This window comes from Palaemon carinicauda, chromosome 24, assembly GCF_036898095.1.
Source record: "Palaemon carinicauda isolate YSFRI2023 chromosome 24, ASM3689809v2, whole genome shotgun sequence".
NCBI lineage: Eukaryota > Metazoa > Arthropoda > Malacostraca > Decapoda > Palaemonidae > Palaemon > Palaemon carinicauda.
In genome coordinates this window covers 70,237,218-70,260,354 of record NC_090748.1, presented here as the reverse complement: position 1 = coordinate 70,260,354, position 23,137 = coordinate 70,237,218, and the positions used below count along the sequence as shown (strand labels likewise).

The following is a 23,137-nucleotide window of genomic DNA, read 5'->3' as shown; positions in this document are numbered from 1 at the left end:
CTCCTCCGAGGCATATTTCAAGTCATAACGAAGCAGGAGATAGACCATGTCTAGAAACAACGACGCACAACTCTTGGGGGAGGAATTGCCCGATCTTTCTGAGAGTAATTATGTCCATGTATTTTTGCTAGAACTGAAGTTAATATAATACTTATAGAGGCGCAAATAATTTTTGTGAAATAAAATGTAGTGTGTGTGTGTGTGTGTGTGTGTGTGTGTGTGTGTGTGTGTGTGTGTGTGTGTGTGTGTGGCAATAATTATTTTGGATGCAATAATTATCAAAGTGTTTCTTCCTAACAGCTTGGGAGGTCCCCCTCTTAGATGAAGGTCAAATCCGTAAGTCGTAGCAATATTACACAGAATTCCGTTTTCCGTTGTAAACTTCACGAATACCTTCGGAAGACGGTGAAAGACATTGAGATGATGAATCGGCAGCTCGTCAGCGAATTTATGAAAGCAGGGGGCGGGCCCCACCTCGAAACGTGCCCCCTGCTTATAAAAACTATCAACGTCCAGTACGATATAAGAAAGGGCCTGTGGGGAGTTGTGGAACAGGTGGCTGCATTTCAAAGGGTGCAGAAACAAATGATGGCGATGTGTCCCAAAAAAGAAGACCACAATCCCATGGGGAGGGGGGTCATCCATATACCTACAACAGCCACAGATGAAACTTGCCTGTCCGAATCACATGCTTACACAACCGCTAGCGATGGTAGATGGACGGTCAACTCCCACGGATTCCCAGGTGGTTGCCATCGACTGTGAGCTCGAAGAAATGAAGAACGACAAGTAGTCCAGAAAAAATGTGAAAAACCGCGACAGTCTACGCTCAGCATTGGAAACGCCGTTTAAAAAATGTGGTAAAATACCACAATTAAAGTTTGTTACCCAAATCGACAATGATTCTACTACTGTTTAATGAATAAACATTATTTGTAATATTTTAAATGTATGTATTCCATGAATTGAAATACATGGTTTCCTTAATAAAAATCTAAGAAATGCTATGTTTCTATTATCCCTTACTTCATTATGAATTGGTCTAAGGTAAAATAATAACAAAAAAGTATAATCCAAGGGACAGAGTTGAAATGACAGTAGTAGAAGTTCGGAAGTGGAGGAGATAACATATAAAATTGAATACTTCAGACATTGAATATGCTCAGAAGAAAAGTTTAGGGCATGAAGCATATTTTTATGGGTGTGTACTCGGTGACCATTTGGTCAGCTTCAAGATACCCTTGATAAGGACAAAGCCCATCATACTTATTGTGAATACCCTGCCATCACATCAGTATCGTGAAATCGGGCACTGGGTTGTATTTATAATACAGAAATGTCCGGTAGAAAACATATTTTTTGACCCATTGGGCATGCGGCCAGACGATCATTCGGAATACTTTACTGATTTTCTACGAAGGTATTCTACCATGAAGTGCTTCATAAATAATATGCGAGGGCAAAATTACAATTTGGCTTTGTGTGAACTCTTCTGCCTATATTTTATGCATAGCGTAAGTCTAAATGCTGCCTTTAGGAAACTCGGGGAGCATTTATCCACCATCCACTTGAAGGAAAATGACGTAACAGTGTTATTATACTATCTTCTGCATTTAAATTCAAGACCATGTATGTACATCTGGAAATATACAAAACCTGAATTTTCAATGAAGATTTGCCAAGTGCTAAAGAAACGTAACTAAAAGGTTTTCCTACCGCTTTTAAGCGTGCAAAATGTTAGCGTTTCAAATGAATGTTTTTAGAGTAAGATTTTTTCCCACTAAATGCTATGTCATTATTCACACAATGTTATTTCTCATGTATGCTTCGTATTATAAAAGGAACTAGGCTGTAATACGTTTTTTATTATCTATATATGTTAATGTAAGCAAAAGGGCTTAATACAAATGGACAGAGAGATGACTACTTTACAAGGAATGTGTAACCTAATCAGCCAGCTCTCACAGATGTTTTTTATTATCCATATATCTTAATGAGAGAGAGAGAGAGAGAGAGAGAGAGAGAGAGAGAGAGAGAGAGAGAGAGAGAGAGAGAGAGAGAGAGAGAGAGGGGTCAAAACAAATGGGCAGAGAGATGGGTACTTTTCCATAGGCTTACATTGAAAGGAATGTGGTCAGGGGGGTGACGGAACGGGCTTCGCCAAATTCACCGAAGGGGTTTTTGCAATCTATAAGACAAATGATCACTTTCCCATAGGGCCTAGAATGCAAATGACAGTGTCCAGGGGCAAGAGTGATCAGAGCATCACCTCTCCCAGAGAGAGAGAGAGAGAGAGAGAGAGAGAGAGAGAGAGAGAGAGAGAGAGAGAGAATGGGCCTCGTTTGCACACAAGTGCGTGTCTTATAATAAAAAAGAAAAAAAAAAAAACCTGTGTGGTCGCTAGGCTCAATGTCAGTGCCTAGGGGCATGGGTCATCAGCTCTCCAGACAGAGAACTCCTCGCACGCCGGTACGTACTCGGTGACCCCGTACTGCAAATGTATCTTCTTAACCCGCGGGAGGGGAAGGGGGGGAGGGGGAGGGGGGAGAAGGAGGGGTTGTTGGTAAACATAACCTCATGTTTAAATCCCCAAAACTTTGAACTGAATTCGCAAACGAGTCCAGTGACCCGTGCGCCAGTACGTACTCAGTGACCCCGCACTGCAAACGTACCCTCTCAACCCGCGGGAGGGGGAGGTGGGGGGGAGGGGGGGGAGAAGAGGGGGCAGGTTTATTGGTAAACATAGCCTCACGTTTAAATCTCCAAACTGAGTTGCTGAGCCAGACACATAACTGAGCAAACCTGACGAACTGAGCAAACGGGACAAGATTAGCAAACATGACAAGGTTAGCAAACGTGACAACGGCCCCCCCTAAAAGTGAGCAGCTGAGGCATAACTTCTTCTACTAACAGTAATCTAACAAAATTCGAACTGGAATCAGCACTAAAGATAGGTGGAAATGTTCCCAAACAAGGTCAAGGAAAACTATCAGAAAACACATAAAAAAAAAAAATCCAATGAAGGAAAGATGGGAAATGAGGGTAAATTGCAAGAGATGAAATATAATTAGCAGAACTATCTAAAACAATAAACAAACTAAAAACCCAAGATATGAGTAAACTCAATCAGACCAAAATTGAGGAAACCCTAAAGAAAGGAAGCATCAAATTGATGAAAAGAAGACTTGGAATAGGGTGCCAACAGATTTTAGTTTTAAAGGATGAAAATGGAAATATCATTACCAGAGATGAAGTGTTAAAAATTGCAGGGATTTCTTTACAATTTCATTGCCAAGAAAAATAATGAAACACTTGAGCTGGTACCAAACATAACAGTAGGAAGAGTAAAGAATACATTAAAAGGCATGAAAAGAGGCAAAGCAGCAGAAGATGACCTAGCAAATGATTTAATAATACTTACTTACTTTGATGGCAGCTTTTCCAGTCCCATACAGCAGGGGAACATCGCTCTCTACAGGACTTCCAATGTCATTTTACCTTGTTCATTCAGAGTATTTAACGTTTCATATCGCGTGTTGTTCATTCAGAGTATTTAACGTTTCATATCGCGTGTTGTTCATTTACTGTTAAATCGTCACTGTCAAAGGACTCATGAAATAAAGTCTTCAGGTTCCTCTTGAAAGCCTTAATGTCTTCAATAATTCAAATGTTTCGTGGGAGCTTGTTATATAGTCTCAGGGCCGCATATCTAAAGGCTCTGGAGCCTAAAGAAGACATAAATCTAGGTTCCAACAGTTTGAAGCATCTGTAACTATTCTCGTGTTGATGCGATTTGTTGGCTGCGCAATATGTAGCAGTTCTCTTAAGTATTTTGGACGCCCGGTTCTGATAACTTGGTGGGTTATTGTACATTTTTTAAATTCAATTCTCGCTTTAATAATTGGAGGAGATTTCATAGTAAAACTAGCTGAACTTTACACAAAATATCTGCAAGAATGCCCATTACCTACATGGAAAAACTTTATCATTATACTAATTCACAAAAAGGGAGACACAAAAGACCTGAAAAATTACCATCCTATAAGTTTACTCTCCATAATATATAAAATACTCACAAAGATCATATTAGACCAAATAGATAAAAATCTAGACTTCAATCAACCAAGGGAGCAGGCAATCTTTAGAAGTGGGTTTTCAACAACTGACAATATCCATGCAAATACCCAGCAAATGGAAAAATTAAGTGTGACAAACCAATATGCACAACATTTATAGACTATGAGAAAGCTTTTGATTTAGTCAAAACTTCAGCAGTAATGAAAGCCCCCTAAAGACAAGGAATGGATGACTCTTATGTTAGAACACTTGAAGATATTTATAAGGGATGTGCAGCAACCCTAAAACTACATAAAGATAGTGAGAAAATTCCAATTGAGAAATGAATTACGCAGGGAGACGGTCCCCATTTCTTCAAAATTATCCACAGCATGCGTAGAAGTTTTTAAGAATTTAGGTTGGGAAAATGTAGGAATGGAATTCATATTAATGGAAAATACCTTATTATTGAGATCTGCAGGTGACATACTTTTGCTTAGTGAATTAACAACAGAATTGCAAAGGATGATAGAAGATTTGAATATAGAAAGTAGAAATATAGGACCGAAAATGAATATGGGTAAAACGAAGATAATGTTCAATGAAAATGCAGACACCAAATAAGTGTTATGGACGAACCTTTTGAGATTGTTAATTAATATACATACTTAGGACAGACAAGTGTTTCCCTAGGGCTTAAGACCGAATCTAAAGGATAGGCATGGGATAGAGAGCATTTGGCTAACAAAATGAGATTATGAAATGTAAAATGCCACTTTCTTTAAAAAGAAAAGTATTTAATTAGATGGTACTACTAGTAACTTATGCATCAGAAACTTGGAGCCTTACGAAAACCTTAGAACATAAGGTAGTTACAGCTCAAAGAGCTATGGAAAGAATAATGACAGATAATAGATGGATATTAAGAATATCAGAATGGGTCCTTTAGTCTTGTAAAAGTAGCAGGGTAAGGAAAAGAAGACGTTGGATTGACGAACTAAGAAAGTTTGTGGTTGTGGACTGGCATAATAGTACAGGAGTATTAGGTTTTCACCTTAAACTTATAACAAGCTGAAATTTTCAAAGTCTCAGAAGACCTTTCCTAATGACATACCAAAAGTCCAAACGAATCATCTGCAAGGGTTTAGAGAAATTCTAAATGGCGTCCAAGATGGTTGCCAATTTTAGATTTTATAATATTTCAATCCCAAAAAATCAATGACAAACAAATGATGTGCCAAAATATATGTTTATTGAGATTAGGAGCTCAATTCTTGCAGTACTTTAAAGATTAAATGATATTCTATGGCATTATAAGCCATAGAAGGAGCAAATGGTGCATTTTTCCAACATTAACGAACGCAACATTGGATGTTAAAAGCTTGTCACAACGGTGATAACAGGCAAGACTTAGCTACTACCTTAACTGTAAATTGAAATGCCTAGCTCTCAAATATAACCATATAATTTCAAGTGTTTAACCATTAAATCAATAAATCAATCAATCAATTGCAGTGATGATCTTCATGCATCCTCTTCCTTAGTTTTGGGAGAAATTTGTGCATTAGTGGTAATTTTCTTCAATTAAATTATCTAGTTTTTACTTTATCTTCCAAAATTTAATAGCAAAGTTATGGTATGGAGAATTATTGACACAAAGAATATTTTTCCCCATGGTGTAGTTGAAAATTCATTACCAGTGTCTTATTCATCTTCAAGGAAGGATGGCATTGATGCTACACTGTTGAAGGTTTGACCACTGCACTTAGTACACAAGGCAGAATAGTGCACTCCCACCTTCCTACAGCCACACGAGGCTCCACAGCCATTTGCTTTACAGCCACCAAAGATCATGTTGAGCATAGTATCTGGAGCAATGGGACAGTCAGTTTCAACTGGAGTGAAGATACCATCCAGTTTCCATCCCAGGCTGTGGCTGTAAAGGCCTTCCCATCCCTTCTTGAACAGTGAGTATGTTCGGAATGAACTTGTTGCACTTGTTGGAGGCAAATTTGCTAGTTAGAAGGAAGAGGGCAGTGATGATCTGGTGACTGACATTTTGTAGGCAATGTAGCGGAACATTGACGCACAGTCAGATATACCATAGAGCTTCAGGAGGAAGCTTTCACCTGCTTCTTGCACCTTTTGCAGGCAGAAATGACAGAATGGGCTACAGTAATGCAGCGCATGCTCACTACACTGGCATTTTTGCCTTTTGGGTTCAAGAGTTTGTACAGAAAGAGATTCAGAGACCCAGGATCATAGACAAAACATTTTTGGTATCATCCAAAGTTAGATACTCACTGAGGTCAAATACAGATATGCAAATGTCATCCCCCATCTCAAATGATTAAGGCTGCCATTTCAATTATCCTCTCCTTTTCTCGTGCTTTGTCAGTTGCTCTACCGTCCAATTATCTCGAAGTATGCGGTGAGCTGAGTCCCGGAAGCTAACGATATTCAATTTTGTCGTCGATACCTTTCTTTTAGCTTCTTTTTGTAGTACTGTAGGGTGAAGTCTTCTTCACCATTCATGTATGTCTCCATGAACTTCATGCCGTCAGATACAGCATACTGACATTATTCATTTTCGTCCAGAAAGCCACACAGCTCATCGAAGGCAACTTGCCTCTGAGCATCAGGTGGCTTGCAAACCAATTTCTGTGTTGCAGAATTAATGAGAAATCTTGAGCAGAGTTACGGTGATATTTGGCCTCAGCAGTGACCAAGTCAGGGTATAGTAGTAGTAGGTTGGCCAGGGCACCAGCCACCAGTTGAGATACTACCGCTAGAGAGTTATGGGGGTCTTTTGACTGCCCAGACAGTCCTACATTGGATACTTCTCTCTGGTTACGGTTCATTTTCCCCTTTGCCTACACACACACACACACACACACACACACACACACACACACACACACACACACCAAATAGTCTGGCCTATTCTTTACATATTTTCCTCTGTCCTCTTACACTTGTCAACACTGAAATTGCCAAACAATTCATCTTCTCTCAAGGGGTTAACTACTGGACTGTAATTGTTCAGTGGCCACTTTCCTCTTGGAAATGGTAGAAGAGACTCTTTAGCTATGATAAGCAACTCTTCTAGGAGAAGGACACTCCAAAATCAAACCTTTGTTCTCTAGTCTTGGGTAGTGCCATATTCTCTGTACTATGGTCTGCCACTGTCTTGGGTTAGAATTCTCTTGCTTGAGGGTACACTCGGGCACACTATTCTATCCAAATTCTCTTCCTCTTGTTTTGTTGAAGTTTTTTATAGTTTATATAGGATATATTTATTTTGATGTTACTCTTCTTAAGATATTTTATTTTTCCTTGTTTCCTTTCCTCACTGGGCTATTTTCCCTGTTGGAACCCCTGGGCTTATAGCATTCTGCTTTTCCAACTAGGGTTGTACCTTTGCAAGTAATAATAATAATAATAATAATAATAGTAATAATATACCTCTATCAGTCTTTCGGCAACAAACTCGCCCCACTCATCATTTCCCCCTCTAGCCCTGTCCAATAGGTTTTGTCTAGAGGGGAGTGTCCTTTTGTGATAAGTCTGCTACTTGTTGTCAATGGCTCAGAACAGAAGAGACAATGCATTGTGATGTCAAGTAGTAGGTTTGTTCTCTGATGTGAAATAGTAGAGTTTGCGATCCGAGGGTCGGTAGCTCCACTTCTGGTTATGCTGGTGGTTCCTCAGACTTCCTCTTCTGTGACTAGATTAAGGATTCCCTAGTGTATGCCTTCCTGAAGACAATGTGGACCTTAAGTGGCTCCTGCATGTCCAGGTCTCGATGAAGTCTATCCTGTTGTTCCATAATGGCTGTTACAGGAGACTTGCCGCCCTTAGGACCAACTTGTACACAATCTGTTATACATATCTTATTGCAGATGAGGCAAACATCCATCTCTATCTCTGAAAAGAAGACAAAATTAAATTTAATATCTCTCTCGTCACTCAGTAAATAATTTTTCTTATTTCATGATAAATACTCATTCCATCATAAAAATGATGCTTTCGATTACATTCTTGTGTCTGAAAACCTATATTTTCACAATTCATGTTCGTTTTTATCTTGGCTACAGCCTGAGATGTGGAAAAATATATCGTTAGCCATTTTCGACGACATCTTGAACTTCTCAAAGTCCTCGTCGGGATTCTTGGGGACTTTTAGTATGTCACGTGACAAGGTTTCCTGAGCACTTCCTAAATATTTCAGCTTGTTATATATTTGTTTGGGGCTAAAGCCATATTTGAGTTAATGCTCCTGGACTATAGGAAGGCCATAAAAAAAGATGCAAATGGAAGGACACGTCTGAGGTTTTGTTCTGCAGTGGACTAGGGATGGCTGGTGATTTTATATATATATATATATATATATATATATATATATATATATATATATATATATATATATACAAATATAATATATATACATATATAATATATATATGATATAATATCTAATATAATATATATAATGTATATATAAATATAATATATATATATATATATACATATATATAATATATATATATATATAAATATAATATATGTTATATATATTATAATATAATATGAATATATATATATATATATCTGTAAATATAAATGTATATAAATATAAACATATATAAATATATATAAATATAAATATATATATATATAAATATAAATATATAAATATAAATATATATATATATATGAATATAAATATAATTATATATATATATATATATATATATAAATATAATAAATATATATATGATATATATGTGTATATATATATATATATATATATATATATATATATATAGATAAATATAATATATAGATATAATATATATATATATATATATATATATATATATCCACACACATGTGTATGGTTTCAAAGTAATTAATATCCATATGCAAACTCCTTAGTACCACTGAAATTAAATTTTATCTTTTGCATGTAGCCAAAATTTCAAGGACAATAAACTCGCGTTGTCTTTGATGTAACATTTATGACTTCCACTAAACAAAGGAATACGAATAGCATGGCGTAGGTTTTAAAGAAGGGTAAAAATTATTCTTCTTTTTAACAATAGTGATGTGGTCAAAGTTTAAAAAAAAAATACAAAATATTTATTTCTTGGTCTAAAGTTCCTGAAGGGATCATATGCGATTTCAATAGAAGGTGACTGTCGATTCTAGACTTGCGACTTTACAAGACAGGAGAATTCATAAGAGCTTCGGAACACCTCTAATACAATTTACAATTTGGAGAACAAGATCATTATATGATATCATGAAATTTCTAAAGCAGATACATCCAACAAAATATCAAGAGCCATACCATTCTTATAGCATAAAAATACTGAAAGTTCTTTTTACTGTCACAATATGTTTATGAAGATGATATAATATTCTCAGAGGTAACAGTGCCCAGTGATCCTATATTTGTTTGTGAATAAATAAAACACTCTTTGTACCAATAAACATAAAAAGTTTATTTGCAGTAACGTTTGAAGATGATTTAACACAAGTTTTCTCTGAAATAACAATAAGATAAATGCCTTCTTTCTTTATCTAAATAGTGAAATAATCACCCGAAACCTGTGTGTGAATAGAGTGATGACTCTAAATTCCACTCCATAAAGACGCTGTTGGATTTTATGATACAATCCACACCATTGAGAATACGAAAACGTTTCATCATTTCAAACCATTTTGTAAAATTCTGAAATTTCTTGAAAACTGAGTTTACAAAAATAAATTCATATAATTTCAAGTGCATCAGAAAATTTCAGTCACCTTTGCATTTTGTAGAAAACATATTACTGTACATATTTTTGCATACATTTATATATATCTTACATAAGTACACTATATTCACACATAACTGTCCAGCCTCATGTGACTGAAACAATTACAAACCCAATTGTATTTTGTAGGGTTTTTGGTTCTTAAATGCTTACTCCGAAAGACACGTTTGTCAGCATTCTATTACTAATGGATACAGTAGGTGCAAAGATTCTCACCTTAGAATAAGCTCTATAATTGAACTTTTCCTGCAACCAATAAACAACAATCTTGAAGAAAATCTAAAGATTTGCTCTTATCAGTTCTAACTCAATATAAGGGATACTACCTCTGCCTCTGGTATTATATTCCACCAGCTTTCTGTTAGGATTTTTCAACATCTCCAGTATTATATCCTGGTTTCTTAATTTATGGAAATAATTGTTTTTTTGTTACTTCTTTGCACAAGTCTCAAACACCATCTAAGTATTTTCCCATGAAATTTACTTTTATGCTGAGCATGTTAAATCTCACTTTAATCAATGACTAGGATTGCCTTACCCATGTACATTTATCTAATATAAGGTTATGTGACATACCCTTTTACAAATCTCATTTTTTTTATCCCTTAATCTCTACTAGAACAGAATAAGTCTACTGTAGTTCTAACCCTAAATTTAAAATCATTATTACATTATTTTCATTTGATATATTATTCAATATTACACGTGTTACAGAAAATAAAATAAAAAAGCATAGGATTCCAGATGTCTCTTTGTAAAGACATGACAGACATGACAGAATTGTAAGGACATGACAGAAAACTAAGGGGAAACAACACAATTATCATACTATAGTCCTTGGGCCAGACCAGATATTGGTACCACCTGGGGTGAATAAACAAAAGTGGTACAGACAAGTTGATAAGCTAAATATGAGGTTATTTAAATGTGATAACTTTTTCATATTGGCGGCTTAATAACTTTTTTTAAATTCTGTTTTTACTATAAATTGCTATAAATGATGAGAAGTTGTGTTCGAGACCTATTGGTTTACAAAATTTTAACTTTGAGAGATATTGTGTACAACCAGTGCCATATACACGATTGGAACATGTTAAGTGTTGACTTTAATTGGTTTGGACATGATATTGTGTATTCTCTTCTAGGTTTTTGTGGAAAACAGTTAAATAAGTCGTAGTCGTAAGTTTAGTTTTCAGCAGTTTAGATGGCGTTGCAAATATGGATTCATCACAGCGTTCGTTATGTAAGTTCCTATCATACTAATTGTGTTTTGTTCAGCTTAATTAACTGTAATCAAGGCTAACTAATTAATACACGAATAAATACACTAATTAATAAAATGGTCTTTTTCATTCTTTATTTATGATAGAGATGTCTTGAAGCCTGGGCTGATTTTGCATTATTATTTTATTATAATTATGTAAGATTTTATTTTTCTATGAGTGAAAAATTTATATTCCAATTCCTTAAACAATTTCTGCAATTTGTATATTGCAGGTCGCTTCTGTGATACAATACTGAATACTGGGTACGCACAAGATGGCTTCATTTAGTGAATCTGGAAAAGCAACACTGCCAAAGACGCAGCCATCCACCAACTGCATCATTCACTGCTCTAATGATGAGTCTGATGCCTTGGTTTCACCACAAGATCTAAATTCTCGGAGAACCCTGTTGAGAGCTGGAGAGATCAGACAACATACAGAGATTTTGGATGTAGCCAAGAGCCTAGAAGAAGGACAGATACCACATACACATTATCATCGCAAATGCCGTAGTATCTTTACAATGAAAAACTTCTCAACTCTATCCTTTCAAAAGGCACAAGTTGTGAACCTGAACAATCGAGCTCAAGAAAATCGTCCAGAGAGGGACCAACAACATTAAAAGAATATGAACAAATATGTATATTCTGAACAAGTCAAGCCAATACCTGAGAGGACAGAACACTAGGGAAGCTCTCACAAAATGTACTGAACTTCGTGCGGATGCCAGCATCTGTGATGCAGCAAGCAGAAAATTAGACAACAGAATCCTTGCATTGCTAAACAGAGGACTTGTAGCAGCAGAGGGCCATTATCATGTATCATGCTACAAGCAGTACACAAAAGTGAATCCTCTGCCAGGTCTGATGTCGTAGAAATACATGAGGATGATGAGCAGGCAGTGTACAAAAAAGCAGAAAGAACAGCTTATGATGAACTTTCCTGTTATATCATGCCGAGACCTAAGATTGTTCCTTTGACAGATCTTGCCTGCTGACTCGAGAGGTCCATGCTGTCTTGTGGTGTCCCCAACATTAGGCCCTCAACTAAGAAACACGTTCGTCGCAAACTCAAATGTAATTTGGGAGAATTGCTGCATATTATCTCTGATGAGAAAGGGAAGCTTCTGGTCTACCCATATACGCTGTCAATGGATGACACTGTCAAGCATGCCTACAAATTACAAAAAGATCTGGAGAATGCTTGGGCAACCAACTCTGGCAATATCCTACGAGCGGCAGCAATGAAGCTACGGAATGACATTAAGAAGCAAGATGTCAGTGACATGTGGCCTCCTGATACACAGAAAAACGTCATTCCTAAATCTATCACACGATTTCTGTTTACAGTGCTAACTGGAGAGAATGAACACACAAATCTCTCTGAGCGGGTCCAGCACCTTGCTGCATCATTTGGCAGTGACCTGGTGTTTGCAGTTACCATTGGCAAGATAAAACCACCAAAGCATGTTCTTCTTCCATTTGCTGTTAAGTCTCTCACAGGAAACACAGAAATAATTCGAATTCTAAATCGTCTTGGTCAGTGTAGCTTATTCCCATTCAGAAATTTAAAAATACCACAAACAACTCTCTACTTCCAACAGATCTCAACCCATGTGTGTTCACAACGCTCGCATGGGACAATATTGATCGTCTCGAAGAAACTCTGAGTGGATCAGGGACTTCTCATAGAGACAATGGCATTGCTGTCCAGTCCAAGCTTACAGGTTCAATGCCACAGAAAGTACTGCCAGTAGTGGCCAGGTCGAAGAAAAGAAGCATTAATCCACCCCCATTGCTCCTACCAGCATACAATGTTGGACAGCGTGCTTTGCCACCAAAAAATCAAACGGAGCCAAACACCAAGAAAGTGGTCCACGATGCTAAAACTAAAAACCACATCTGGTTCCTGACCAGAATGTCAGACCCCGACAACCAGATCGTCAGTGGCTGGACTGGATTCAACATCAAGATCCGCAATAATATCACAGTGACTCATGACATTTTGAGCTACCTACCCATAATCAATGTTCCAGCAACAGCGATGTCCACTGTGAATGAAGTTCTGCAACAGACACTGAGAATCATGCAATCATTATAACTAAACAAAATCGTCTGCGTCTCCGATCAAGCGCTGTATGCTAAACCTGTTGAGATTACATGGAAACACGAGAAATTAAAAAATATCATAATCAGGATGGGTGTCTTCCACACGATTTGCAATTTCCTCTCCATCATAGGCAAGCGAGTCCAGGATGCTGGGCTTAGGGATCTATGTGTTGAATCTGGAGTTATTGCAGAAGGGTCTGTGTCTAGAGTGATGGAAGGTCGCAATTACAATAGAGCAGTCAGACTACACAAGCTTATGTACGAAGCACTGTTAAGGCTTGCCTGAAAAGATTTTCTTTCTTGGGTGGAGGAAAACCATATAGGGGAACTTCATCACATCGAAGAAACTCTGCAGTGTATCGCCACATTCCATAGCAGTGCTAGCCAAGAATCTTTCCAAGAAGTGCTTGAAAATGAATCATGCGCGCACATTCTGCAGCTGTTCCACAAATATTTGGATTTCCTTAGAGATGGACAAGGCCTTTCAGCTTTCTGGATGTCTTACATTGACATGACAGAAATCCTGCTTGGTTTAATTCGAGCTTCCAGAGAAGGCAACTGGATGCTACATCTTGCTGCCATCCAAGAGATGATACCATAGTGCTTTGCCTATGAAAAGGTAAATTATTCCCGTTTCCTCACCTATTACTATGCTTCAAGGTTTCAGCTACCCATAGAAAATTCTGATGTGCATGACCACTTCATGCAAGGGGGCTTCTCGGTTTAGATTGGCAAACAAAATCCATTTGGACATGTTCCTGTGGATCAGGCAATATAGGAAACTGTAAATAGACACACCCAGACAGCGGGAGGCATAAAAGGTTTCAGTCTAAAATCTGGCTCTGTCACGAAATACTATCTGACATCAGAGTATCGCAGTGGGTACCTGAGGCAACTGAGAGATATGAAGTCAGCGTGAATTTGACTTCAGTCATCCAGACTTACAGATGTCAAGAGTGAAAAGAGAGGAGTCAGATGTCCTATCCATTGTCCTAATAATGAAGAACAGTTGGATCTCCTCCTCAGGCTGAGCTGGTTAGTCTGTCAACTGCTACTGTTGCACCATCGGACGTGACATGTGATGTTATGGATGGTCGCAAGATAGGAGAAAAGTGCTACCAAACCTTCAAGGAGGAACGTCTGCATTCAGATTCTCCTACTGTGCAGTTTCATGATAAGATATCAAAGAACAAGCTGAAAACATTCTCTGATATAGGAAAAAATCAAGAGCAATCAACCAACGTCATGGCAAAGAAGTGGTCCTCAACGCTGACAGGAAATTGTAAAGTGGTCCTCAGCGCTGACAGGAAATTGTTCAGCCGGATGATCCTTGTGGCAGAAAGCAGAGACCTGCATATGAGTGATGTTTTGGCTCACCCCTTAGGACCACTTCCATGGTCACTTGCCAGTTTTGATGGATCACTTCGTCGAACCAACAAAGCAGCCCTAGCAAAGGAGTTGGAGAAAAACATTTCCCCATCAGAAGTCATTCAGCAACCTTCAGCAACCATCATTGATGAATGAGCCTAGTTCAGAAATTGAAAGGGAATGACAAGACTTTCTCACAGTTGGCTGAAAGGGCTCTAAATCATGTTCTCTACGAAGGAGCTCAAAGCAGTCATATTGATGTTTTCTTTGATGTGTACAAGGTATCTTCCATCAAAGCTGCAGAAAGGGCCAGAAGGGAGACTTCCACGGGGATACAATTAAGAAATATTGCTCCTGGACATAACATACAACAGTGGAGGAAACTTTTCTCCAGCTCTTCAAACAAAGCAAGTCTTATCAAGTTCCTTGTTGAAGAATGGAAAGGTCAAAAACACAGGGAGACACTCAAGGACAAGGAACTATTTGTTACATGTGAGCAACTGTGCTTTAAAATTACCAAGGATTGGTGGCAAGAGGTCAGGGAACTGAAATCTTTACACGAAGAAGCCAACACATGTCAGCTAATTCATGCTCTTCATGCAGCAGAGTCTGGTGATCACAAAGCCATTGTTGTCACTGCAGAAGAAAGATGTTCTTGTTGTGTGCCTAAGGTTTTGCAGAAGCATTCAATATCACATGTTCCAAAAGTGTGGAACAATAAAATCGCACCAGGTTCCGTGATATCACCATGCTAAGTCAAGTTCTGGGAGAGTGTTTGTGATACATTACTTGGTATGCACGCATTCACTGGCTGTGACACTGCCAGTGCATTTGCTGGTTGGGGTAAATTAACTGCTTTGAAGCTGTTGAAGTCAAGCAAGACCTACCAGGACATGTTTACTCAGCTGGGACAATCATGGGACATATTACCAGAGCTCTTCGAAAAGGTGCAAGAGATTGCCTGCCGTATCTACCTGCCTTCCACCAGCACCACAAAAGTGAACCAACTTCGTTATCAGCTATTCTGTGCCAGACATGGAGATATCTAATCCAGTTAATTGCCTCCTTGTGAAGACTCCCTCTTTATGCATGTCAAACGTGCCAACTTCCAAGCAGCCATTTGGAGGAGGTCTCTGCAGAACAAACCTGTTGTTCCCACCCCAGAGAACAATGGAAGGACAACTGACGAAGATGGCAAAATGTCGATTGAATGGATGCAGGGCTCACCTGCACCTGATGCTGACTTGGAGATGCTTTCCTGCAAGTGCGCGCGCTCGTGCAAATTGGAAAATTGTTCATGTCTCAGCAATGGTCTAAAATGCACAAAGATGTGCAGGCTCCAAACTTGTGAGAACCAGGCTGCGGAACATAATGAAGAACACCACCAAATGGAGCTGACGGACTCTGACGAAAGTGATGATAGGTAACTTTTTTCTGTTACAGATGTGACCATATGCTAATGATGTCATTATTTTATTATTTCTTACAATTATGCACACAACACAATTGCTGAAAATCAATCAAAATATAAGCCTACAATATCAATTATGTGTCAATTCTGTCAGCAATATTCAGCCTGCATTCCACAAATATAATATGTTCTGGCCTGACCGTAACTATTGAACTAGTTTTGTGAACGACTTAATGATTTTTGTATGAGATGTTAAATACATGCTATTCCACTAAGGTCAACCATTATATAAAATATGTACGTTTTATTTGGATGTTCAAACTTTGTTTGAATTTGAATGAATGTGTCAAAAACTATTGTTGTCACAACATTACATCTTTATCGTGAAATATCGATTGTAGTATTCGTTTGTCAATTGTTGTAGAAATGTTCAAAAACAGATATCTGCACCTTCCAAATTAAAAAGATCATTGAATTATCTTTCATATGATGGTTTATTTTGTTATTTTTTAATAAGAATTAGCCAAGTTATTATTACCTGATAATGAAAGAAAATCATAACGAAAGTGCGGCGAACATTTTACAACTCTAGGGTACCCTCACAAAAATGGTGATAAGCACTATTAAGCTGCCAGTATGCCAAGGTATCACATCAAAACATAAACTAGAGTCATATAGCAAGTCAAAAATACCCAAGAGAATTATTCATCCCGGGTGGTACCAATATGTGAAATTTGGGGTCTCGGCCCAAGGACTACTATCACAATGATTAAAACAGTAAACTACTTTGATAGGCATGTTTTAATAAAGAATACGATATATAGTCATTACTTTTTTTAAAATGCAGTCAAGCTTCAATATTGGAGGAACACACTGGAATGCAACCATTTTAGGTACACATTCTTTACTACACAGTGTTAATAAAATTCAAATAGGAATTATTCTATCCTACACGTATATATTTCTCAATATAAATCACCTTTTCAAAACTAACATATAAAAAGGAAAAACTGGAGACAGTTTTACCAAACTCTTCCAAAATCAAAATATTCTATAAAGACAAAATGGTTTCTCTTTATATTGGTAACAGAGAACACAATGCTATAGGGGAACTATTCAGTGTCATAATATATTCTTTGACAACACACATCTGTTAAACAAAAATATCACAATATTCTTTCTTCGTGTTCCCCTTCTGAGGTACTCTGGACCATTGCCGTGCTTTCCCAGAATGCTATCCACTCAAAACTTGTATTTCTGGAGTTCTATGGAGCCACTTGCAATTCCTTACATCCAGATCTTCTATCTTTACATGTAAGAAAGTGGCATGTCGTGTGTCTGTATCAAAACATCCACACAGGAGTATCCTAGTCCTTCATTCGATGCATCTGCCACCATGATAAAAGAATTATTGATGTCTGGCAAGCATGAGATTGGTACATTTCCTAATGCCTTGTTCAATTAATCAAATATTACTAATGAGGTTCCTTTCTATTTTGTTCTGTCGTCCCTTCTTTTATCTGTCGGTCAAACGGATTGGAAAACTTTAATTACCAGGATTATTACCATCCATGCTACAATCCTGGTTAAAAATAAATCAAATGTTAAATTTACTTCCTGATGAACTTTCTCTTCAAACCTCTGTTATTCTGCCTCTTCCCTCTATCAGTCAGCCTCAGCATTTGCTTCCTATTGAACTTCTCTTTATTATCTCTGTCTTTCAGCCTCTACATTTACTTCCCGTTGAACTTTCTCTTCATAAGCTCTGTCTTTCAGCCTTTTCTCGCTGTCTTCCAGCCACTGCATTTGCTTACTGTTGTACTTTTTCTTCATAAGCTCTCTAAGTTTCAACTTCTCTGTCTTTCCCTCTCTGCATTTGCTTCCTGTTACACTTTTTAATCTTTCATTTGTCTTTCAGCCTCTAATCTCTGTCATTCAACCTCTACAGTTTCTTCCTGTTGAAATTTCTCTTCATAAACTTAGTGTTTCAACTTCTCTGTCTTTCCCTTTCCGAATTTGATTCCTGTTGCACTTACTATTTATAAGATCTATGTTCTGTTATACTTTCCTTGGGTTTTCAATCTCTTCTCTCTGTCATCCAACTTATACATTTGTTTCATGTTGCACTTTTTTCTCCATAAGCTTTCTGTTTTTCAGATTTTTCTCTGTCTTTCAGCCTCTAAGCTTTCTTCCTGTTGCATTTTTTCTGCATAAGATCTCTGTCTTTCAGCCTTGGTATTTGCTTCCTGTTGCACTTTCTATTTATAGACTTTCTGTCTTTTAGTATTACGTCTGTTTTTCAGCCTTGGCATCTGCTTTCTGTTGCACTTTCTCTTCATAAGTTTCCAGTCTTTAAGCTTTTACAGTAGGTAGTAGATTGGCCAGAAAATAAGCAACCCATACAGATACTACCGGTAGAGAGTTCTTGGGTCCTTTGACTGCTAGACAGTACTTCATTGAATCCCTCACTCTGGTTACAGCTCATCAACATTTTTCCACATTCTTCTCTGTCCTCAGACACATGAAAACACAGAGATTACCAAATCATTCTGCGCCTCTTTAGGCTATGGTAAGCAGATCTTCTAGGATAAGTGCACTCCAAAATCAAACCATTGTAATCTAGTCTAGGTTAGTACCATGGCCTCTACACCATGGTCTACCACTCCCTTGGGTTAGAGTTCTCTTACTTGAGAGTATTCTCGAGCAAACCATTATATCTTATTTCTCTTCCTTCCTCATGTTTTTTTTTTTTTTTTTGAAGTTTTTATTTCATATATAGATCTAATTTAACGTTCTTAAAATATTTTATTTTAATTGTTCATTACAAGTCTTGTAGTTTATTTATATCCTTGTTTCCTTTCCTTATTAAGCTATTTTCCCCGTTGGAGACCTTGGGGTTATAACATCTCTTTATAAGCTCTCCATCCTTCATCCTCTGTATTTGCTTCCTGTTACACTTTCTTTTCATAAGCTCTCCATCTTTCAACCTATACATTTGCTTCCTGTTGCAATTTCTCTTCATAAGCTCTCAGTCTCTCTTGTATTTTAATTATATCCTTGTTTCCTTTACTTGCTAGGCTATTTTTCCCTGTTGGAGCCCTTGGTATTATAGCATATCTTCATAAGCTCTCCACCATTCAGCCTCTGCATTTGCTTCCTGTTTAGGGTTGCCAGATTTCAAGATAAGCAATCCGGTACACTCCAAAATCTCTCAATTTTCAGCCTATAATCCCTATATCTATATATAAATTTATACTTATATAGTATATACACACACCCAGATCAACATATAAAAATATAGAGACGTACAGAAAAACAAGCAAGTATTTTAATGGGATATGAAGAAAAAACTAAGAAAATTAATAATTAATGCAAATTACAATAAAGAAACTACAGAAAACGAGACTAACTTGGAAAAGTAGTAATCAATATTTAAGAAACAAATCAACTTTTTCATACGAAAAAAATGAAGACAATACGGAATTCATAAACACAGAAATAATACATGAACTTTTAATTCTATTTCTCAGATGACAGCCTTTTTCTGAAGGTCCTTATTCCCTATTACCTGTCTGTAAAATTCTTTGCAATGGCAATTTATATTCCATTTACGCTGCAAAATAGCGACTATAGTTGACACATCCAAGTTATTTCTCTGTTCTGTCCACTGAGCAGTCATCATAAAAAAGACGCTCCACATCTGCATTATGAGCAGGAATAATAAATAGATACTGAAGGATAGAAAACCATCTTTCATGACACATATCGGTCATCCATTCATTATGTTTGTTCTGCATTTGTTGATCAAGGAGGTTCTTAATAGTTGGATTGAATTGAATATAGGATTTAGGCATTAAGCCAAGCACTGGGGCATCAAAGGCCATTCAGCGCTATATAACGAAAATCATTCAATCATATCAGTATACTCACACCATTTAGTATAATTTTAACCTTTAATGACCACTGGCAGAAAAGCACGTTGGCGTCAATTTTTACACCTTCGTCTTTTAACACTAAACAAGAAGGTTGTATCTGTTCCCATACTGGAAATACATCTAATAACATCCCTGGTAAGACATCAAAACTTTCTAAAGATAAAACAAATTTCTCAAGATAGTCATGGCAAGTGATGCAGTAGTCATCCGCCTCAGGTTGGAATTTCTTCATCTCTTGAGATGTGACATCGTTATCATTAAGGCAACCCTTAACAATGACAGAGATAAAATTTTCATCCATTCTTACCTTTATAACAGCCATGAGTACTTCTAAGCAGCCAAGCACTTCAATAATTTTGTTTTCTCTATTTTCCATCTTCATAATCCTACTGCTAAAACATACTCAAGACTGTGAATAAAATATAGATAGGCTTCGCTCAGTGGCTTGTTGAAACAATTTTAAAAAATTTGGGGGATCTATTTCTTCAGAAGCAAAGAAAGATTTCAGTGCTTTAAATAATCTTTGGAATCTCTCAAAGAAAATCAACGAGTTGTTAAATGTGAGAGAAATTATGCATATTGAACACCAACAAACCCGCATAATTCTTTCAGCTTCTCAGTTCGAATTGTGTAAATGCTAAAGTAAGAAAACAGTTTAACAAAGATTACTTCAGCATCTATAGACAGGACACTAGCAGCAGTATGATCAGCGTTGTGCAGAATATGGGTTGGGCATCCTACACCTTCCATCGATTTATTCCTGCTCTCTTTGAATTTTGAATAGACGTTATTTGTGCCTTTACGCAAACGTCCACCAAAATCAATATTAGTGTTTCCTTCAACAAAAGCTACACATTTCTTCACATCCAGCCCCAACTCAATAATTTCTCTCTGCAGAAGATTGCTAATGTTTCAAAGGTCTCATTTGGAAGGTATTTTACTCGCAATAATTCTTTTCTCAGACCATTCTTCCGCAAAAAATATTGCACAACGGAAGTTTTTTTTTAGCCTTATGGTTACTTGCATCTGTAGATATGCCATAAAAAGAAGAGTTATTTATATCTTTAACAACTTCGGCAATGGTACGCTATGTGGAGCCACAACGTTTTTAATTATTGCAGAACTTTGTCCTAGCACTTGAAAATTTTGCTTGCACTTTAGAATCAGGGAATACTATTGGTAGGAGTACATTTGTACAATCGTTTGAACTGAATGATTGATGATGGCAAACAGTATAAAAGGCCATGGTTACTTCTGCTGCACTTATTTTATTCTTATGTGTTTTTCTTGACCAAAAAGTTTGTTGTTTTTTCATATTTTGAAGTGGAGGAAATGCTTTTTTCTTGTTATTTACCGAATCAATGTGTCTCGTGATATTCATCCCGCCATGTTCAATACTGAAATTGTAATGGCATAAACCACAGGCTGCTTTAAACCAATTTCTTCTTTGTTTAATAAATGTCCACTAGCTGGAATATTCATCACGAAATTTACATTTACGTCTTGACAACTTGAGCTAGATGGAATTAGCTTTAAAGATGAAAAAAGTAAGCCGTAGCAAGTAGTAACGGCACTCTCGACTGCAGAGTTGAAATACAACTGTCTGCTGTCACTGTGTGTTACCACTCAGTAGTCAGCACTCACCTGGCGCAAACTAATTTAACAAGCTGCAAACGTGATTGGCAGCTTTATGTGAACACAGTAAACTTTTAGTAACATGTTTTGGTTACTCAGTTTATATTTTCATCATTGTAATTTCAACAAAAAATCCCCATTTTACATTATATCATGAGGTAAGGATTTTAATTTGTTGATATTTTTTCTAATCATTTATATATTTCTGTGATGAACTAATTGCGGGACAAAAGGGTGCCCCGTTAGGATCTTGTCCGGGACACAGGGCAAAATGATCAAATTCGGGACGTCCCGCAAAATCGAGACGTCTGGCAACCCTATTCCTGTTACACTTTCTTTTCATAAGCTCACTGTCTTTTAGCATATACATCTGCTTCCTGTTGCAATTTCACTTCATAATCTCTATGTCTTTAAGCTTCTGCATTTGCTTCCTATTACACTTTTTCTTCAGAAGCTCTCCATCTTTCAGTCTCTGCATTTACTTCCTATTGCACGTTCTCTTCATTAGCTCTCTGTTTTTCAGCCTCAGCATTTGCTTTCTGTTGCACTTTCTCTTCATAAGCTCTCCATCTTTCAGCCTCTGCATTTCCTTCCAACTGCACTATCTCTTCATAAGCTTTCCATCTTTCAGCCTCTGCATTTCCTTCCAACTGCACTATCTCTTCATAAGCTCCCCATCTTTCAGCTTCTGCATTATCTATTTATTAGACTTCATATTATATGCTCTCTGCTTTTCAGCCTCTGCATTTGCTTCGTATTAGACTTTCTCTCCATAAGCTCTGTCTTTCACCCTCTGAATTTGCTTCCTATTGCACTTGCTCTTCATAAGCAGTCTGTCTTTCAGCCTCTCCCTTTGTTTTATATTGAACTTTCTCTTCATAAACTCCGTATTTCAGCCAATACATTTTCTTCCTATTGTGCTTTCCAAGCATAAGCTCTATCTTTTAGCCTATGCATTTACTTTCTATTGCACTTTCTCTTCATAAGTTCTTGATCTTTCAGCATATACATTTGCTTCTTTTACACTATCTTTCAAAAGCTCTCCGTCTTTCATCTTTTTCTCTGTCGTTCAACCCCTTCATTTACCTCCAATTGCGCTTTTCATAAGCTCTCTTTCTATATCATTTTCTCTTCATAAGGTCTCCGTCTTTTACCCTCTGCATTTACTTCCTATTAAACTTTCTCTTCATAAGCTCACCATATTTCAGCCTCGGCATTTGATTTTTGTTGCACTTTATTCACATAGCCTTTCTGTCTTAACACCTATGCATTTACTTCCTGATGCACTTCTTCATCATAAGCTGTCTCTCAGCCTATAAATTTGCTTCTTGTTGCACTTTCTTTTCATAAACTCTCTATATTCACCATTTCCCCAGTCTTTCAGCATTTCCTCCATCTTTCAGCCTCTGCATTTGCTTCCAATTGCACGTTTTCTTCATAAGCTCTTCGTCTTTCAGCCTATACATTTGCTTCCTGTTGCACTTAATTTTCATAAGCTCCCTGTCTTTCACCATTTCCTCTGTCTTCTAGAATTTTC

At 37.2% G+C, this 23,137-nt stretch overlaps 1 long non-coding RNA gene across 1 annotated transcript in view; it reads right to left on the bottom strand.

The window, feature by feature from the left end:
- Nucleotides 1-23,137, bottom strand: part of LOC137618149 (uncharacterized) — a 168,174-nt gene that overhangs the window by 3,967 nt on the left and 141,070 nt on the right. Inside the window, exon 2 of the long non-coding RNA XR_011039734.1 lies at nucleotides 7,522-7,983. This is a non-coding gene — a long non-coding RNA (uncharacterized lncRNA). The remainder of the gene's footprint in view (nucleotides 1-7,521; nucleotides 7,984-23,137) is intronic.